This window comes from Varanus komodoensis, unplaced genomic scaffold (assembly GCF_004798865.1).
Source record: "Varanus komodoensis strain SLA01 unplaced genomic scaffold, ASM479886v1 scaffold223, whole genome shotgun sequence".
In the NCBI taxonomy this organism is placed as follows: domain Eukaryota; kingdom Metazoa; phylum Chordata; class Lepidosauria; order Squamata; family Varanidae; genus Varanus; species Varanus komodoensis.
The window spans coordinates 25,712-44,521 of record NW_025335615.1 but is presented as its reverse complement, the minus strand read 5'-3'; the positions used below and the strand labels follow the sequence as shown (position 1 = coordinate 44,521).

General features: G+C 48.3%; 1 protein-coding gene and 1 long non-coding RNA gene across 3 annotated transcripts in view; one reads left to right on the top strand and one right to left on the bottom strand.

Moving 5' to 3' along the window:
* PAFAH1B1 (platelet activating factor acetylhydrolase 1b regulatory subunit 1) overlaps positions 1 to 3,544 on the bottom strand; it is a 46,064-nt gene extending 42,520 nt beyond the window's left edge. For both annotated transcript variants that reach the window (XM_044431637.1, XM_044431636.1), the window contains exon 1: positions 3,144 to 3,544. The gene's annotated coding sequence lies outside the window, so the exon portion shown is untranslated. The remainder of the gene's footprint in view (positions 1 to 3,143) is intronic.
* A 232-nt stretch (positions 3,545 to 3,776) lies between these two features.
* On the top strand, positions 3,777 to 18,077 carry LOC123024214. Its single transcript, XR_006414876.1, has 2 exons — positions 3,777 to 4,066; positions 15,099 to 18,077. It is a non-coding gene; the product is annotated as an uncharacterized LOC123024214 (long non-coding RNA).
* The last annotated feature ends 733 nt before the right edge of the window (positions 18,078 to 18,810 follow it).

The window sequence follows — 18,810 nt, the reverse complement described above, 5'->3', positions numbered from 1 at the left end:
CACAACTGCACTGCATAAATGACATTTGCACAGTAGCGAGATGTTAAGAATTCCAGAGGGTCCACAAAATGAATCCTTAAACAGACTAATGTGCTCTGGTACAGGGAGGGGTTGTTTTTGTGGTGGGGGGGGGAGAGGGAACACTGAAGTTATATTTACCGCTTTTAATATCAAACACTCACTAGGCTAGGAAATTCGTCTCGAAATTATTTAACCTGCGAGCACCAAGCCATACTGCAGCACAATCAGGACAGAATTTTTTTTAAACCAATACTACTATGGCAAAGGGGGTGGGACGTTGCAAAGGCTGACTGAGTGCAGTATCTCTCTCCACCCCCTACTAGTGCCCCCCCCCCAAAATCCACAGAAGAAGGCTACCCCAACTTTTCATAGAGGTCAACAATATAACTGCAAAACTTAATAGTTAAAAGAAAAGCTGCATTCAGAACACCATAAGAGAAAGGGATTTCTGACCAGTATTTTTACCTTCTCTCCAACCACTCAAAATATTGTGTGAATCAAAGGCAATGCTTTCACTAGGTTACCAGCAACAAGGTACAACCCCCCCCCCCCCCCCCAACACATGTGGCATCTGATCTCCCTACCCTTCCTTTTCCACCACATTCTCCTCCCATTTTTGCTGCGGCTCATTTTGAAGGTCTGACCCACCTCCTATCAAGGATTTCTCTTCGGTAACTGCAGGGAGATGGGTGGGAAAAGGCCTCTTAACAGAAGACCAGGTTAGAGCAGCCAAGCATATATTTCCAGCGCTAGACATCCCTTGTTTCAATGATCCAACACCTGTCCACTCTGCTTTTTCAGTCATTTTGTAGGCCAGCATTCTCCCCCTGCCTTTGTGGACAGTGGGGATAAAGACAAGAGCAGCATGGGGAGAAAAATAGGATCTATACTGCAGCCTCTCAATCTGACCAGCCCTCCTTTATTTCAAGGCCTTTCTTAGGGTCAACATTACCACCTCCTCCACTCTCATTTCTTGCTATGTCATCCAGAGAGGACCACACCAGGGAATGCAGATGGGCAAGTAAGGAAGTCAGTGATAAACACCGAGAAGAGATGTTGAAAAACAAGGAGCTGAGGGTCCAGGTCTGTGGGCTGGGAGACAAAGCTTATGGGAACATCTGGCTGAAAAATTAAAGCCTATGCACTGGTGGGAGTACGGAGGTGAGAAGACGATGAGCTGGCAGACAACAGGGGTGGTGTACTGGGAGCAGGAAAGTTGCGTGGAGATCAGACTGTGTGACAGGGGACACAGCTTGGGGAAGTGTAAGGTTTACAGAAAGTTGGTGCAACATCAGGATCAAGGATAAGGGGCTAGTGAAGAAAAATACAGATATACTAGTCTGAACAAACCAGGAGTAAGACCAATGGTAATATATGCTGGAAAGACAGAGTTGTATTTGCTGTGCATATGGTAAGTGCAAGCAGCAGGTTTTAGAGGAAAGGAGGCAAAAGCTGGTCCGGAGAGCCAAGTGCCTTAAGCATGGCAGCATTATGAGGATTCAGAGTGACAAAGCAGATACACAGAAGCCAGAAAATGCAGAGAGGCTGTGGAAGCTACAGACTGCAAAGGGTGAAAGATGACTACTCAGGAAACCAGGAAGAGAAAGGAGATAAAGAAATGCATATAAAGGAGATGCAAAAATAGCAGTGAGGCAGGGTTATAAGGTAGCGAGACTAGAGCATAATTCAGGGCCTGGAAAATGGGGGAGAATGCATCAGGCATGGGAAAATAGGGGAGAATACATCACAGTCACCAGGACTGGAGGAAAGGAACAGAAGGGTGCTAAGACTTCAGAGAGGGGGGAACATTAAGAGGTCTAAGACCTCTCCCTGTCCTCCAACTGGAGTGCTTCATGGAGGTATATTATGCTCATCAGTATAAGAGAATGGAAGGAAAAAAGCATGAGAAGCTATTTGCATCCTAAATGTGCAGACAACATAGAGAGCAAGGGCTGCTATACCTCCCATTAGAACAAACAATTTGTACGTTTAAGAATACACACACACAGGAAGAGGAAAGAAGATACCTTTTCAACATGCCATTCAAGGGCAAGAAAGTGTCACCTATGAGGGGTGTGAACAAGGAGCAGCTCTGCCCCAGCAGGGTTTCTTGACCCCCTCCCCCATGAAAAGGAATGGGGCAATAGGCTGAGATAAAATAATCTTTATCCCATTAGAGGCTGCGTACCTCCCAGAGAAGGAGGACAAGGGGGTTATCGTGCTCGGGATGCTACGATGAGATGTGCAAGGAGCAGAGCAGAGAGGTGTGACCCATCAGGGGATGGCGCGGCTGGGGGGAAAGGAGCCGTAGGGGAGTGAACTACGTGGGGACGGCCATGCACTGGGTGGGTCAGGAGCAGAAGGCAGGCTGGAGCTGCTGCGTGCGGGAAGCGATCGCGGAGGAGGAGTGGGGCGCAGCGATGGGGAAGGAGGAAGGTGTGCGCGGGGCAGGGGGGCAAAGGCGGGGCGCAGGCTGGAGGAGCCCCTCACCTCGTGCCCGGGGAGGGGGCCTGCCAGGAGGCAAGCCTGCGCCGGGGCTTGCGAACAACGGGGGGAGGACACATCGCAGGGCGGGGCGCGCGGCCACCACCCCCGTCCGAGACCCCCGCGCGCCCCAGCAGCACTTGCCCGCCCTGCCGCCGCCCCCCCCCCCGAGAAAGCAAGCCGGTGGGAAGCACTGCGAGGGGGGCGCAGAAAGGGGACCGGGAAGGGAAAGGCGCTGAGGACAGGGAAGGCCGCGGGGCGATAATTTGGGGGGGGGGACAAAAAGAAAGGGCTGCGCGGCGGGGAGCGTGGGGAGGGGGCGGGCAGGACCCGCCGCGGGGGGAGAAGCACCTTCCTCCCCCCACCCGCCCTTCCTCCCTCCATCAACGGGCGCGGCGGCCATTTTGAGTGCGAGCTGGAAAGCAGCGAGGCGGAGGGAGGGAGGGAGGGAGGGAGCGAGCGAGGGCGGGCGGGCGGCAGGGGCGGCAGCCCGCAGCCGGGGCCTAGCTGCTGCTCCTTCCGCCCGGCCTCCCTCCCGCCCGGCGTCCCGAGGCCGCGGAGCCGCCCCCCACCCTCGCGCCCTCGGCCGCCACATCCCTCCCCGCCAGAGCCGAGCCGAGCCGAGCCGCCGGTCTTACCCGCGCTCGGAGGCCGCTCCCATCCGCCGGTGCGCGTGTGAACGCGAGGACGCGTGTGCGGCGGGCGGGCAGGCGGGCGGCCGCGGGGATCTCTCCCGCTCTCGCTCGTGAGGGAAGGCAGCCACCGGAGAGGAGGAGGAGGATGAAGAGGAGGCGGCGGCGGCGGCTGTGCCACGCCGGAGGAGGGTCTCGCCCCCTCCCCTTTGCCGGCTGGTGTGGAGAGAAGATGGAGGAAGCCGCGAGCGGCGGCGGAGGGTGGAGCGGGCGGCGGCGGCCCTCCCCTGCTTCTTCTCTCCTTCTGCCTCGGCTTCTCCTCGCAGCGGCGGCGCCGGCGGAGACCGCCTTTTCCGCCCCGGTCTTGTCAGTGGCGCCGCGGCCGCCGGGCGGGGGAGGAGGAGGCGGCGGCGGAGGGAGCGACCCAGGCGAAGGACGGAGCAGGCTCGGCCCGCCGCAGGCACTGCGCATGCGCGGGCAGGGAGGGGCGGGCCCCGGCGCGCGGCGGCCATCTTGGGGGAGGCGAAAGCGCGCCGCTTCCCGACCTGCACTGCGGCTGTAGAGGCGGCCATGGCGGCGGCGGCGGCGGCGGCCCGGGCGGGACTGGACGCGTCTCCCGGCATGCAGCGCGGCCGGCTTCCCTCGGGCCCTGGCCGGTTCCGCCACTCCCGGTAACGCGCTGGCTTCTCTGGCGTGTAAAGAAACAGCCTTTCAGACGTAGGTGCAGGATACGTGTCTCCCCTTGCGAGGGCGGGCGGGCGGGCGCCCCCCACCCACGCTCCAGGCCGCGCTGCGCCTCCTATTCGCGAGTCGCTCCTCCGTCCGCCAGGCCTGCCGGGCGGGGCTGTCCTGAGCCCGCCTCTTGGCCCCTCAGGGACCGTTGAAGGCCCCTCGAGCCCCAAGGTCAGGCCCCCTCAGAGCTAAGCAAGGTAGGTGCTCCTGTCTGTCTTTTGCACTCTGTCCTGGAAGGGTTGCCTCGTGGTTCTCCCCGTCCGTCCTCACAACAACCCTGTGGGGTAGGCTAGGCTGAGCTGGGGCGAGCAGCCAGAAGGCCCGAGGGCCAGCCCAGTGCCGTGGCCCCTTCACCACACGAGCTTTCAATGAAGGGGGGGCGTGCAGTGTAGGGGTCGCAGCGGGGCGGGGGCACACGGCTTCTAGTCCCCCCGCCATCATGAAATTCACTCCGTGACTGCGGACCATCGTGGCCTCTTAGTCTCCCCTTCCTCACGGGGATGTTGATGGAGGAATAACATGGAGGTAACACCTAAGTTGCGTTAGGCTCCTTGCAAGGATAAGAAAGGCTGGTGTAAATGCAATGCAATGCCAATAACAGACAATATCTTACTCGTCTGCCTTGAAGAAGCATTAATGAAGGGGCAAGTCAAACTTGGGAAAATTTCTGGGACAGGGTTACAAACCAGGCCCTCCTTTGAGATGCTTCCAGACATGCCTCCCTTGGTAACACAGGCTTGGAGTAGCACCCATTCAGTACTGCTTAGTTCCACCCTAGTGGCCCTTACGGTGGCAGCCATAATTACTCATGCTCACTTATAAATACAACCTACATACAGCAGTTGCTGGGGAACATGGGTGGGGGGATACTGTTGCACTCCTGCCCTGCTTGTGGTTGTCCATTGTGTGAAGACAATGCTGGACTAGATGGGCCCGATCCAGCAGGGCTCTTCTTACGTTCCAACACTTCCATTAAAAAAAAATCTTGAGGGAAAATAACATGATACCATTAAAGCATATCTCGAACTGATACAACAAAAGCTTGGCAGAAACAAATGGTTCTTAACCAGCTGCCCAAATGTCATCAGAGGAGGGGCATTAAGAGAACTGGAACCAAGAAACTTAAAATCTAAAAGTTGACACAGAGGAAACAACACAGGCAATAGAAGCCAAGGATAGACTGGAGAATGATTATCATTATTAATGATAATATTTTTCTTCTTAAAAGTTCCTATAGCAAGGTTATAGTCACAACACAAGAATAAAAACAGGTAAGGAGGAAAGAGGAAAAACAAATGCAGTTATGTAATTGATATGGTGATCAGCTGGAATACAGTCAGTTGCAGCAGAAGAGCCAATATGCATTCTAGTTGTACATACTTGGTGTTTCCACATTTTGGCTGTGTGGAGGTGCTGAGGTTTTTCCACAGTCGGCAACCGATGCAGCAGAAGCACTAACGGAATGCATCTGAACACCCACCTTAATTTTTTCATTTCACATTTCACATTTTCCCATCTACATGAGGGGCAGGTGTTAAGTCTTGAGGAGTCCAAAGAAGACAAAGTTCCTTGCAGACGGAGAATCACCACAGGAATGTATGGTTGTTTATTATTGGTTTATATTGATATTTCAAGGATGCTTCTTAGAGGACCTTCAACCTTGCTTGTGAAGACCGAAAACATTCCAGTCCATAATCCACAATACAATAAAGTTTATTGCTAAAAGTGCCCCCAAAATTATATCAAATATATGTGATCTACTATGTGGATATATGCATCATTTGTATTCCCCTTGCCAGCTAGCTTTGATATAGCGCATACAACACCACGGACCTTGCTGTTACAGTTCCTCAAATAAGAAAGTTCATTATTTGCTTGGAAGAAAAGAGATTATGAAGCCATGAGAGCAAGAACACCCCCAAGGCAAGAAGTATCAAGCTCCATACTTCTCTTACAAAATATGGGTTAATGATGCTTACAGAAAAACTGCAGCTCACTTAAGCATGTGCGATAAGTATCTCCTTCTCAGTAGGGGTGCATACGCTATGGAACTCCTTTCCAAGGGAAATTCCCTCATTAAATAAAGCAAAAGCTGTGCTACTTTACATGGCAGGTGAGAAACTGGAAAGTTAATTGTCGACCCTGTTTGACCTTTCACTGCTGTCAGTTTTACTAGGTTGCTACTTTACTGTATGTGTTTGTTACACTGCCTTGTGGTTCCTGAAGGATGGGAAAGCAAGGTATAAATATTTTAAACTAAACAAATAGAGAGGACATTTGTGTAAACTTAAAACTCATAAACAAGTGGAACATTGTTCTCCATCTTATCACGTGGAACTTCTGCCTAGATCCAATCCTACCATTTTATCTCGGTGGTATTCTACCTTCCTTAGAGCAGGGAGTACAAAACTCTTTCCAAACCATTGTCCTGATGCTGTTTCTTTGTCATTGTTCCACTTTTGCCCATTTTAATGACTTTTTCAGTACTTGTGGGTTCTTCTTGCCACAGTCATGTGTATAGTGAAGGGCATTCTCATAGATACTTCTGTAGGGGTAAATCCCACTGAACTGTCTACTTGTCCCACTGAATTCGGCCAGTATAGGAGGCAGTAATTCCCACTGTACTCTGGCACTTACTGTTACATGTTTTTATTTGTCCAGGCCTTCAACTGTGTTGTGAGCTGCAGTTAGTGCTTCCTGCTGATTTAGCTTACATTTACTATGCTTTTTCTTGCATGCAAACCTCTTTGGCCATTTCAGTGTGAAAGCACAGCAAAATGCTTTACAGGCAACATATGCTCCAGTCCTGAATTTTCTCAGGCCTTTTCCCATTCCTGTAACTTCGGCCAACAGAACGAAAGAGTAAGCTTGAAGCTCTGTGAAACTAGACTAAGGTTCAGCACTGCCCCTATCCCCGGCACTTGTGGTTTTGTGACAGTGCTATTAATGCTCAGGTAAACGTCTCTACAGAAATATAATTCATCCTACTTGGAGTGGTGGGTGAAGAGATCAAGGAGCCTTGGACTGGTTGTTTACTGCAGGCATGTTTAAATACTTGTAGGCTGTAAATACTACTTCATTTGCTAGAAGAGGGTTGATGAGGCTTTCTTCTGCTGTGATCCACATTCCTTCCAGGGTTACCTGTTGGGTGCCACATGTTAATGATGGTCGTGGCTGAAGCCAGCAGTAGGTAAACAAAGGTACCCCTCTCCTCTTTCATTTTCTGTCACTTCCTTCTCCTTCTCCATCCTTTTCTGGAACCCCTTTTTTTCTCTCTCTGTCTGCCTCAGAGGGACAGACTCTTCATTCCAGTAGTCCAAACTGATTGTTTGCAGAGGCTTTTGAAAACAGTCCAAGGGCTGGGTTGCGAGTTGCCTATCCCCATACGGAAAAATGCAGACTCCGTAGATCACTGTATCTTCTGCTTTTATCTCCAATTAGAGCAGTGCTTATCCCAATATTAAAACAGATATGCAAGTCCAGTCTGGCCGATTGCAATTAGCTTAACATCAAACTCCTGGCAAGAAATGGCTTCCACTTCATTATATGATATAGCAATCTATTAATGGCTCGCAAGTAGCAAATCAGTTCTGCTGTCTTGTGACAGAGGAAGAACGCCAGTAATGAAAAGAACGAACATACACAGCCTCGCCTGGGAGCATTGTTTGTCTTCATGGGTTGGTTCAGTAGGGAAGAGGAGCAAAAGGAATGAATGACTGGAAAGGGTATTTCGAAGCTCACCTGACACAATGAAAGAAGATCAAATAATGTATGAAGTATGAACAACACTAAAAAAAGAAAGAAAAAGAATTTAAACCCTGATTCCACAACTCTCTGAAGATGTGGCAGACAGATGTGTGTTTAGCATCTCAAAGTCTTGTGTTCATCGGTGTGAATTTTTTCCAAAGAAAGAATAAATACTTGTGGTGGGGGGGGGGGCTGCTTAAGCTTCTGTGAAGCAAAAAACACACAGATAGTTGATTTCTTTCCAAGGAATACAGACATCTCATACACATTCTCATAATTTAGTGAGTGCGGTTTGGCAAAGGGCTCATCTTAGGGCTTGTAGTGTAAGAATGGATTTAGTCTCACCTGAAATGGTACAACTGTTTTCTCCTTCAGCAATACCCACTTTGATCTGGTCACTACCTGATTGCATTGTTAAATCATGTGGGTCCATTGTATCATTTGCAGCCTTTCTCAAAACACTGAAAAAAGAAAGGTCAAAACTGTAAGCAAGTGCTGTTTCCCCACAGTAGAATTTTAAATTGCGGCTGTGTTCCAGAAATCGCTTTCTTAGCTAAAAATAAAGCATGCGGAGCTGTTACAAACTAGTGAACGTACAGCAGAGACACGGGAATGCCAAATATCCCAGAGCACAACCAGAACGCCTCCTGCCTTAAAAGCCTTGGCTCTGAAGTCCTGACCACTCGGAGGTGACTGGCAGGCTAGTCTCTACATATTTGGAAACACTCTGAAGCACTCTCATATTTGGACACACTCTCCCGTCAGCCCTGAAGGTGCAGAATAAAGCACCCCTGAATAAGAGAGTCACCTGATGCATTACAGCATGAGGCAGCCCTATTGTCCTGCACAGGGCTCCATCGGCCTTGGTGAAAATGAGCGTACAGGTCCTGTTTTATGAAGTACCAGGCTTCCAAAAGTACAATGCATTTGGGAGAGGCCCTTTCTGCTCATCCTCGCATCTTGTTCATGGAATGCCCTCCTTTGACATCTTTGCCTGGCCCCTAAAGCATCTTTTTAGATGCCAGCTGAAGATTCTTTTATTACTGCTTGGTCTCCGTTAATTCTAGCTTGAGGACAGCTCGCTTTTGTTGTTGTTTATTAGACTGCTGCATCACGTTCCTTGCTGGTTTTGAATTTTAATCTTTTCTCGTTGTTGTAACGTGCTTACCCTCAGATGGGGTATGCCGTAGTGGATAGTATATTAGGCCTCTGCCTAATATACTGGTTATACACTGGTTATACTGGACCCTGGTTAGCCAGCCATAGAACTCCCTGGATGACCTTAGGCCAGTGAATATCTCCCCACATGAGAGCCCCTGCCTCCCCTGAGATGCTGAACCGGCAAAAGAGGAAGATCAGGGAAAGGCAGTCCCTTTTGTGCCATCAACAAGCCGTCCCCAGATTACTAGCACCAACCGGAATGACTTCAGGAGCAGCAATACTGTGTTAATATTACTTTGCATAGCAACACAATTGGTTAGTTTTAGTTTAACGACATGCAGAGTTGCTTGCATGGACTTGGCATGAGAGATGAATGTTCCGTCTGGCTGACAATCAGGCATAAATCTGGCAGCATGAATATTGCCATAACTATCTGTCCGTGTATTTACAGAAGGAAATTAACTCCTAGCAGTGTCTTACTATTCAATTTAATGAGTCAGTGGGCATGCCCACCAATGTTGTTATCTCTGTCGTTGACATACATCATGCACACTTTTTCTATGGGGGCAAAAGCCCACACCACCGAGCTCTTTGTATGCCATGTGTAGGTCATCTCAGCATGACCAAAGTGTTACTGGTGAGGATCTTTGTTCAAATGCTTGTGTGGGGAGTTTTCCTCCAGATAGGTGGTGGGTGTCAGGATCATCGTCCAAGTCTCAGGAATCAGTTCCGATGAAACCTTTTGGGAAGAGAAAGGGGAGCAAGCTTAGGGGATGCCCTCAGGGTAGTCATGGGTTATCCAAATACCATAGAAATTGTTTTGTGAGATAAGAGAGCAAATGGTGCTTTTGTATCTCACAGTATGAGGGCACAAAGGGACAAGCACTGTCTCTTCCTAGAAAACCGTTCTTATATAACTGCCCTGAACCATTTCCGCCTCCCCAAATTTGGGTTCCTGCACACAACATTTCCTGTGTTTTTCCTGCTGCAGATGACCTGGTAGAATTGCTGGGGATGCCCCCTTTCCTTGCCACTAAACCCAAATTGTCCCACTCCTGTCACCTTTGCCGCATCCCTTTTCGAAGGGTAAGAAAATACATTCATGCCAAAAATTTGCACCAGCTTGCTCTCCCACCCACCCACTTTCGCACACTTTCAAACAAATAATTGGGGGTACAATCCTTGGCACCTTTAAGCATTTAAATCCCACAAACTCTCAGTTGTAAGGTGCCTGGAGAATGCTGGGAGCAGTAAGGCTTTTTCCTGACTGAGCACGCATAGGATTATGCCCCCAAAACTACAGAATCCATGGCCAGACACTAATCAAGATACTGCAAAACTGTTGGCCAGAAAAGAATCCAAAACAAAACCAAAAATTAGTCCAAATGTTGTGTTGTGCTTGGGTTTCTTTTGATTGTTTAGAGTAATATTGCCACATTTTAGAGCTGCGCCCTCGCAAAGCAATGTACAAAACCCAGAGCGATGTGTACTGAGGAGCAGTTCTGAAATTCAAAGCTAATTATACCTCTGTAAAAGGCAGGGGATTATGCTGCTGTCTTGGTGAGTGATTGTGCCGAGATTTAAGTTGGATCCTGGAAGAGCTTTTGTCAGTATTACTTCCAAGTGTCTTCAGCTAACTAGCATCATCATATCCGTTAGCTGGTACCCCAAGAAGTTGAAGGCAATGAAGTGACTGAACTGACACTGAATGGAGATGATGGAAATCTTACTGCCAGCATGACCAAAAACAGGGAAGAGCCCCCAACTTCTGGCTTACTCTGCAGCAGTAGTAGCAGCATCGTATTCCTACTTCTGCATTCCGTTTCATGCTCTCAGTGGCAATCTATGGACTATCAGGTCATGAAAGGTCTGCTCCAGGTGAATCTAGTGGATCAGGTGGCGAAGCCCCCCCTCCGGTGGCTCACTGTGATGAATTTGCAATGCATCCTGGGTTGTATTCACACAGGCTTGGATGCCATGGTTGGAACCGGATGGTGGCTGACTCTTGGTGTTACCATCCTGTATTCAGCCTGTTCAGCTAGAAGATGTGGTTGATTTTTTTGGAAGTTTTTGGACCTGGCAGTTTTTCTTTAGATCCATGCTTATCGTGGTTATCATAACCATCCAGGATGGGATTGAAGACTTGGACTTCAGAAGCAGTGAGTTCTTCCAGGTGTGAGAGTGTGCAAGTGATCACTACTGCCCTTAAGAAAGTTGTAGTGTGACCCTTACTAAAGAACAATCAGGAACTTTACCCTTAGACACCTGTCATCCAGTCTATGTTCTTCCTTTTCTAGATAAGGTACTCCAGGTAGCTCTGAAGGATTTGTTGTTGTGGCTAGTCACGAAGTCATGTCCAACCCATCGCAACCCCATGGATAACATTCCTGCAGGCCTTCCTGTCCTCCACCTTCCCCCAGAGTCCACTTGCGCTCACACCGACTGCTTCAGTGGCTCCATCCAGCCACCTCATCCTCTGCCGTCCCCTTCTTCTTTTGCCTTCCATTGTTCCCAGCATTAGGCTCTTCTCCAGGGAGTCCTTCCTTCTCATTAGGTGGCCAAAGTATTTGAGTTTCATCTTCAGTATCTGGCCTTCTAAGGAGCAGTCAGGGTTCATGTCCTCTAGGACTGACCGGTTTGATCGCCTTGCGGTCCAAGGGACTCGCAGGAGGCTCCTCCAGCACCACAATTCAAAGGCCTCAATCCTTTGGCGCTCAGCCTTCCTTATGGTCCAGCTTTCACAGCCATACATTGCAACTGGGAAAACCACAGCCTTGACTATACGCACTTTTGCCTTAATGATAAGCAGGGTTAGATGTTTCTGTTCTGTCCCATCGCAACAGTAGGTGCCATTCCTCTCCAACAGAAACTTTGTCATCCCTTGAAATTCAAAAAAGCGAACTGATATCTAGGTTCCTATATATATTTTTTGGAAGCATGCTTTTGTTAACCCGCCAATAGCACATTTTCATTTATTTTATATTAGAAGCAGGCAGACTTCAGCTGTTCAGGTTCTAGTTTATTTTTTGCTTGAATTGCAAGGACCACAGTACTCAGATGAAAGAACAGGGTACTTTGGAGCACACATACAGCCTGGGAATTTGTTTTCATTTCTCAAACTGAGTTCAAAGAAATCCATTCTGTGCGTCCCTCCCACATGCTTCATTTCAGCCTCCTAGCCTCCTTCATTTCTTAGTGTTTGTACGCGATCCTTGCCAATATATTACAAATCACCCAGCAATCTACCGGCAGATCCCAAAATACCTTTTTCCCACCCCTGCTATTGCCATGTGTGTAGAAGCTTCCTGGCATCTAAGAAGCAACACGGGAAGGGACTGTTAAAATGGCGAGAGGCCTGTGAGTCATTCATTATATTCTGACCCTTGGCTGAATAAGTAACAACCCGTTATTTTTTCGTTTTGAGCTGGCGGAAGTCAACTGACAGTTCACCAAGTCTGTTAAAATGAGAGGAGTTTGGGTTATTTGGAGACTAATCCCTGTGGAATTCCCTAAGACCCAGCATGATTTCCCCCTGCCCCCATTCGTAGGTTTTGTCATTTAATCTGCCGTCTCTTCCCCATATTCCACAGTATCTCTTTTAGCATGAAGATCGCTCTGTGCAAGCAATATGAAATTAAAAAATGTTTGACATTTTATAATGCAAGAGAACACAAAAATCATTCCAATGTCTTTCTGACAGGTTACAAAACATAAGTCTTGTCCTTGTAGAAAAGGCATCGATCTCAGGCATGCAATCGAAGGAATGTTTCTAAAATGTTATCGTTATTGAACTGGTCTCTCTTTGTTTTAAGAAATAACATGCCCTTTTAAGGAGGTGTTCGGGAAGGTGTGGGGGGGATCAAATTAGAATCCCTTACCAAGTCAACTGAAGAAGAATTATGTAAATCTGAAGGTGTCTCTCTCCTCTCTGCTGGAGGCAAAATTTTCCTCTCCCCAACACCACGTATAGAGTATTGCAGAGAATCTAGCATACAACACTCGGTTATTTTAAATATTTTCTCACGTTTCATGTGGGGAAAAACCATATAATACAATTTGTGATGCAGTATTACAAAAGCTCCTGTCCAGATGACTCTCCAGAATGACATTTAGAATTACTTGTGGACACACACGTATGAAAATGCTTGGATGGGATCTTTTTAATTGGATAGGGATGCTTTAACTAGGAGTCCTTCATGGAGCCAATGACCGCTTCCCACTGCACTATGCTATGATTCCGTGAATTCTTGGGACACAATTGCCTTGATCCAGGTCCCGGACTCTTTTTCCATCGCTTGAGAGAAGGGAAAAAATCCTATCCAGCCAATATCATTTGAATGCACGCATTCCGGCTTCTGATTGATTCATCAATGGATCTGCTTTTTAATCTACTTAGAATACCATCAAATGGAATTTGAGAGGGCATCCTGGAGTCCTCGGACAAATTGGATCTCTAAGGCTGGAGAGAGAGGTCCCATCTCAGAGTGTGTGATTAATCATTGAAGGGTGCGGTCCAGTGCCCTTTGCTGCAAATGCACGCACAGCTCCAAAGTGGGGCTTGCACGCATCCAGCAAATGGAGGGAGGCACCATTTCTGCTGTTGTGACTTGTGCATTTTGTCTAGGCAGCCCTTTTTTGGACTGTCTGATGGAGAGGGAAGGCATCAGAAATGCCAGTAAGAATTGCCTCAGGCAGAGAACCCCAGAATCCTCTGCTCCTTCAAGGGCCCAGTGTGTCCCCAGCAAAGCAGCCAGTGCAGTTCCTTCTGTGCTGATTGAGAAGGGAAGAGGCAAAGCCTTTGCCTTCCCAGCTAAGGTCCCAGGACCTTGGAGGTGTTGGGAGGTCTCGTAGCCCATCTTCTCCCACTTCTTCCAGCCAGATCGGGCCAAGAAATTTCTAGCTAGAAGCCTTTCTGACGTTAAAGCTGACCAGCTAGGCTGGCTTTGTAATGCAGGAGTAGAGTTCTACAGAAAGCAACAATCAAACTAGCATGGCAGGTTAGAATACTGGCCATTGAGGAAATGCAGCTTAATGATAGGTGCTGTTTTCCTGTTACGGCTGAGTCCATTTGCTCTCCCTTCCTCCTCTTCCTCCTGAATCGGATTCCAATTCAGCAACCTCTGAAGGCTCAGTTAGAGGAGGAATGCAGCCAGTCTCTCCACCAAGGGCTCTGGACTCCAAATGGTCATATGGCTCCCTCAGACTGTGCTGGGAGGCTTAAGACCTAACTGTGCCATCCTGTCCATGCTTATTTAACTATAAGGGCCATTGAGTTCAGTGAGACTGACTCCCTGGTAAGCAAGCACAGGACTGCAGGCTAAGATTTCTTTGCTGAATGGGCTTATGAGGCTCTTCAGAGTAGGATGTGCCATAACGACATTCCCTTGAAACGGTGGCATGCCATCGCTAATGTTTTTGGGGTCCTCTCACACATTTGGTGGAGGGAACCTTTCACGTGTGAAAGAACAGTAATTCTGGATCAATCTCTCCTCTACAAGAAAGAAGGGAGAATGCCTCTTTCAAAATGGTGCTTGTAACCACTAGTTTTTATTTGTTTTACTTAAAATAGTACATTTGATAGCCAATTTGTCAGGGATACTTTCTTGGTCAATGAAAAGATTTTGTTTTAATCAAAGAATCTAGCCAATGAATCACTTCAGCGTTACATCCCTACCGTACACTAATAACAATCTGCACTACACTGGAATGATAATTTAGGTTGTTTTCCACGCTAGCGTCCTTCAGCACTGTGGAGGCGTTGCTTTTCCATAATTAGCCGAAAATGATATTAAAACATAGTTTCCATGGCTGAGATCGCTTCTATCACATTGATTCCCTTTTAAGAGCAGCTGGTGATGAATTCCACCACCTAATTACCCCTCAAATGGCCTCTCTCGGTTAGGGATGTTATAAACATTCAAAAGCAGGGGCACTCTCAAAGTGAAACTTGACTCATCCCAAGGGCCAAGATACTTGCTTTGGCAAAAGGAAACAGACAAGTAGCACTGGCAGATTCTGCCATAGTGTTCCAGTGCTAAGGACTTGGCTGGGACTGCTAGTCACATCATCCCCAATATATGAATCATTCCCACTGGAAAGGAGCCCTCCGATGGATTCTATTATTTCAGATGCTTTGGAAAGTTAAAGGGGTTGGTGGATTATGTAATGATATGATTTAATCACTAGGTGGCACTGGATTGAGTCGAAAATTGAAGCAGGGAGGGTGTTTTTTGGCTTGGTGTGTGCGTGTATGCGCGCACACTCTTATTTATGACAAATCATAACGTTCTTGTCTAACTTGCTGATTGGTGTGTCCTCCAGGTCAGGAATGGTCCGACCAAACTGATAAAGATCTACTAGAACTCTCCAAATCCACCAACCAGAGCCTAGCACAAAAGGTGCACGCTTAGAACACGGGCTTCCGGAGCCTGAAAATCTATTCTGAGCACGTGACCAAAAAAGAGTTCATAGACCTTCCGCGCAAGAGTCCACTCCTGCTAACCTCAAGCTTTCTCGCTTTGTTGCTGCTGCTCTCAAGTAATGGAAAGTCAGAAATCCTCGCCCATCTATTGCACATCACCCAGAGATTACTAGCAAATCCAGAGCTGCCTTCTGCCATCCACCCCAACAAGTCTTGAATTTAATGAACATTCATATCCCTGTAGAAAAACATTCAGGGCTCACTTATACATGATTCATAGTCTAAGAGGCAAGGCAGTATTGGTGAATCATTGCGGAAAGCTCTCCTATTGTAGTAAGCAGGCCTTGCCTGGAAAAAGCAAAGAAGAGAGCTATGCTGAGTGCTTCTGCCTGCACGTCCCCCTTGCCCGCCCCCCCCCAGTAATTTTTCTCGCTAGCTGACTTGCTAGAGGAAAAACAGTTTGGAGAGTGATGGTGTGTGTGCGGGAGAGGGCAACTAGGGGGAAGGGAAGGGCCTTCCGCTTCTCCACTGTAAATTGTGCCTCTTTATAGCAGTTTAACCCAACTAATTAGGGTGGCCCATTTATGCTCCCCCCCCACAAAAAAAAAAGAGATGAAATGCATCGGCCCAAACAAGAAGGCAAAACAGGAGACTGCTTTGTATACAATTTGCATATGTTCATTTATATGTATAGATGCAAACTGGGAAATAATTACTATAATCCAAACCACCGTTCACCATCATGGGGGAGCAGGTGCCTCCTCGCCTACCCAGGCTGCTGTCCAGGTGCTAATTATCGGAGGGCAGCATCAAAGCTCCCCTGCTCACCCTCCTTAGGGTTCCTTCCTTTGAAATGGAGCTTGGACTGGACAGCCAGAGCACACCTTCAGCAACAGACGTCCATCCTCTGCAACTTAGAGCATATTTCCCCCTTAATTCTGATACATAGATCATACCTAGTTAGACCCTGAGAAGCCATAATCTCTGGGTAATCTCTTTGCTTATTGAGCTGTGTGAACTGTGCCCCTCAGGGACAGCCGCATGGCCAGCTGAGAATGTGTATTACTGCACTTCTGAGTGTGGTAAGCCATCTTGGCTGCAGACAGAGACCCTCCAAGCCCACACTGTTGGTTGGCTCGCCGGACAGCTGCCCCAGCACACACCGATGCGAAACGCCAAGTTTGCAAAGGACCCTTCCTTGTTCAGCAGCCCTTTCCCCACTGAAGATTACGCGCCTGTCCTTGCCAGAGTGATGCACCATCAGCCAAGGAAAACGGAACGCACTCTCTTGGGTGCAGAAGCGCTGAGCCAGCAAAATGCATCCGAAGGCGCTGCATGCCAGTGCGTCATTACCAAATAATTTGGCAGCTTAATCTCAGAGACAGAGAAGAAGGCAGTAGCTGAGAAGGAAACCACAGGCAAGTGGCATGCATGATGTCTTGGCAACCTGAGAAGGAGAGGAAAAAGCAAAACAGAAGCGTTCTGCTTCTCTCACACACCCAAAATGCAAACGCACCAAGGCACTCCAAGGCTCGAGTAAAGACCAGTGAGCTTCCACCTGCAGTCCAGGACAAGGAGGCGCGGTCTTGACTGACCTGTGCTGCCATGACAGATGCTATGGCTTCATGGGGGCTGCGGGGCAGATTGGAGCTCCCCGTGGTGGGGCCGATGCTGCTTCACACCCTGGACAACATGCGATTGGTCTAAATTCTCCCGATTCCGCGATCACGGTTGCTCCTTCCCCAGCTTTACGATGAGGAAAAGGCCGCTGTGTGCCAATTAATAGAAAAGCAATTTTTGCAGGGGAACAGGGACCGCTCAACAATCAAGTCGGAGGGGGTTCCAGTGCTCCTCGTGAACTTCAGCCACAGATCATATGATCATTTGTAGCATGCCTTCCTCTGAGGACTATTTAGCCTGCCCATTAATCCAACCCGTTAAGATGACGAAAAATGCAAAGATCTCACCAGGGTTCCCAAATGAGAAGTGGGTGAGAATACGGAGTAGTGTCTGCATTTAAGTCATTTGCAGTCATTTGCTGAAGACACAAACAATGACCGAGGTCTGGGATCTAAGCCAGCAATCCAGCAAGCAGTCCCCTGAGCAAGGGAAGGGCATGGATCATGGTGCAAAATAAGCAGGAAAAATGTTTATTTTATTTATTACATTTATATCCTTTTTTCTTGCAAATAAGACTGCTTACATCATTCTCCTCCTGCTCTCCATCTTATCCCCACAACAGCCCTGTGAGGCAGTTTGCACTGAGATTTTGTGACTGCTCACCCAGTTGGCCCCATGGCTGAACGGGGACCAGAACCCACATCTCCCGAGTCCCAGTCCCACGCTCTTAAGCACTGCACCACACTGGCTCTCAAAATGTTACAGTGCTTAATAGCAGATCCTGGAATTGCAACCCAGGGCCACTAGACTAAACCGAATATTGCTTTCAGTGGTCATCTCAAGTACTTTTGTACCTAAACTATATTAATCTTGCATCTCCCTCCATCCCTTTGCTACAGTAAAAACTTCAGTGATGAAATGTAGCCCAGCATTTTCTGCCATTTCTCTTTGATAGCTTCACAAGAAAGATTGTTTGTATAAATTTGCATCCTAAGTATTAACCTTTTGGCTCAATTAGCCAGATTAAGAAAGAGCCCTTTATTTCCTGTGGAAACAAAGTTCCTCATTTTTGGATACTCAGGTTACATGTAACTACTACACTTTCTCCAGTGCTCTTCATATTGAGAAATTAATCCCTGCTTAACATTCTACTGTATTCCTCTGTACTTGAGATGAACATCCATTTCAGAGAATCTCTGAAGGGCCACATTTCAGGGCCAAAATACCCCACCCAAAAAAACAGACAAACATTGGCTTCAGTCTCTTGTCATTGCTGTCTCTGACTCATGGTTCCCCTATGAATGAAGGCCCTCCCTCCAAAATGCCGTCCAGGACAGCTCCATTCAGCTCTTCCAAGCTCAATGCTGTGACTTCCTTCATGGATTCAGTCCATCTCTTGTTTGGTTTTTCCTTTTTACCTCTGCCTTTGACTTCATTTTCGTCTCCATCACAGCCCTCTCGTGATGCGACTGAAGGAGGGCACCGTCCACTCTCACTGTCAGTAAGCTTTAACTAAGGGGAAGAAACTGAAATTAGGAAATGATTGATGGGTTGGTGGGAAGGGGAAAGGGAGTCCTCTGGGGAAGTCAGCCAGGATTGGGGCCGCAAGAAGACTGAAGGATGGCCCTGGACCTGAAGTGCTGCCTCCACGCTGTGCAGGAACACTTAGTGACCTGACCTTGCGTAAGAAAAGAATATGGGCCCCTCACTCAGACCCAATAAACAGAGAGAGAGGGAGAGAGTGCAAACCACACAGAAATGCATGTTCCCGATTGGCACCGATCGAAAAGGGGGGGATTCGGGGCAGGGGACGAGGGGAGGAGCTGTATCCATCTGATGCACGGGAAATTGGGAAGAACGGGAGAGCTAATCTGATTCTCATTTAGCAATTATGAAAGGGCCTCCCTTTGCTCCGGCGGCAGACAAGGGGCGAGTGTCAGCCTTTCCTTGCTCGGGGAACATGCACACCCAGGCCAGAGCAAAGAGGGAAGC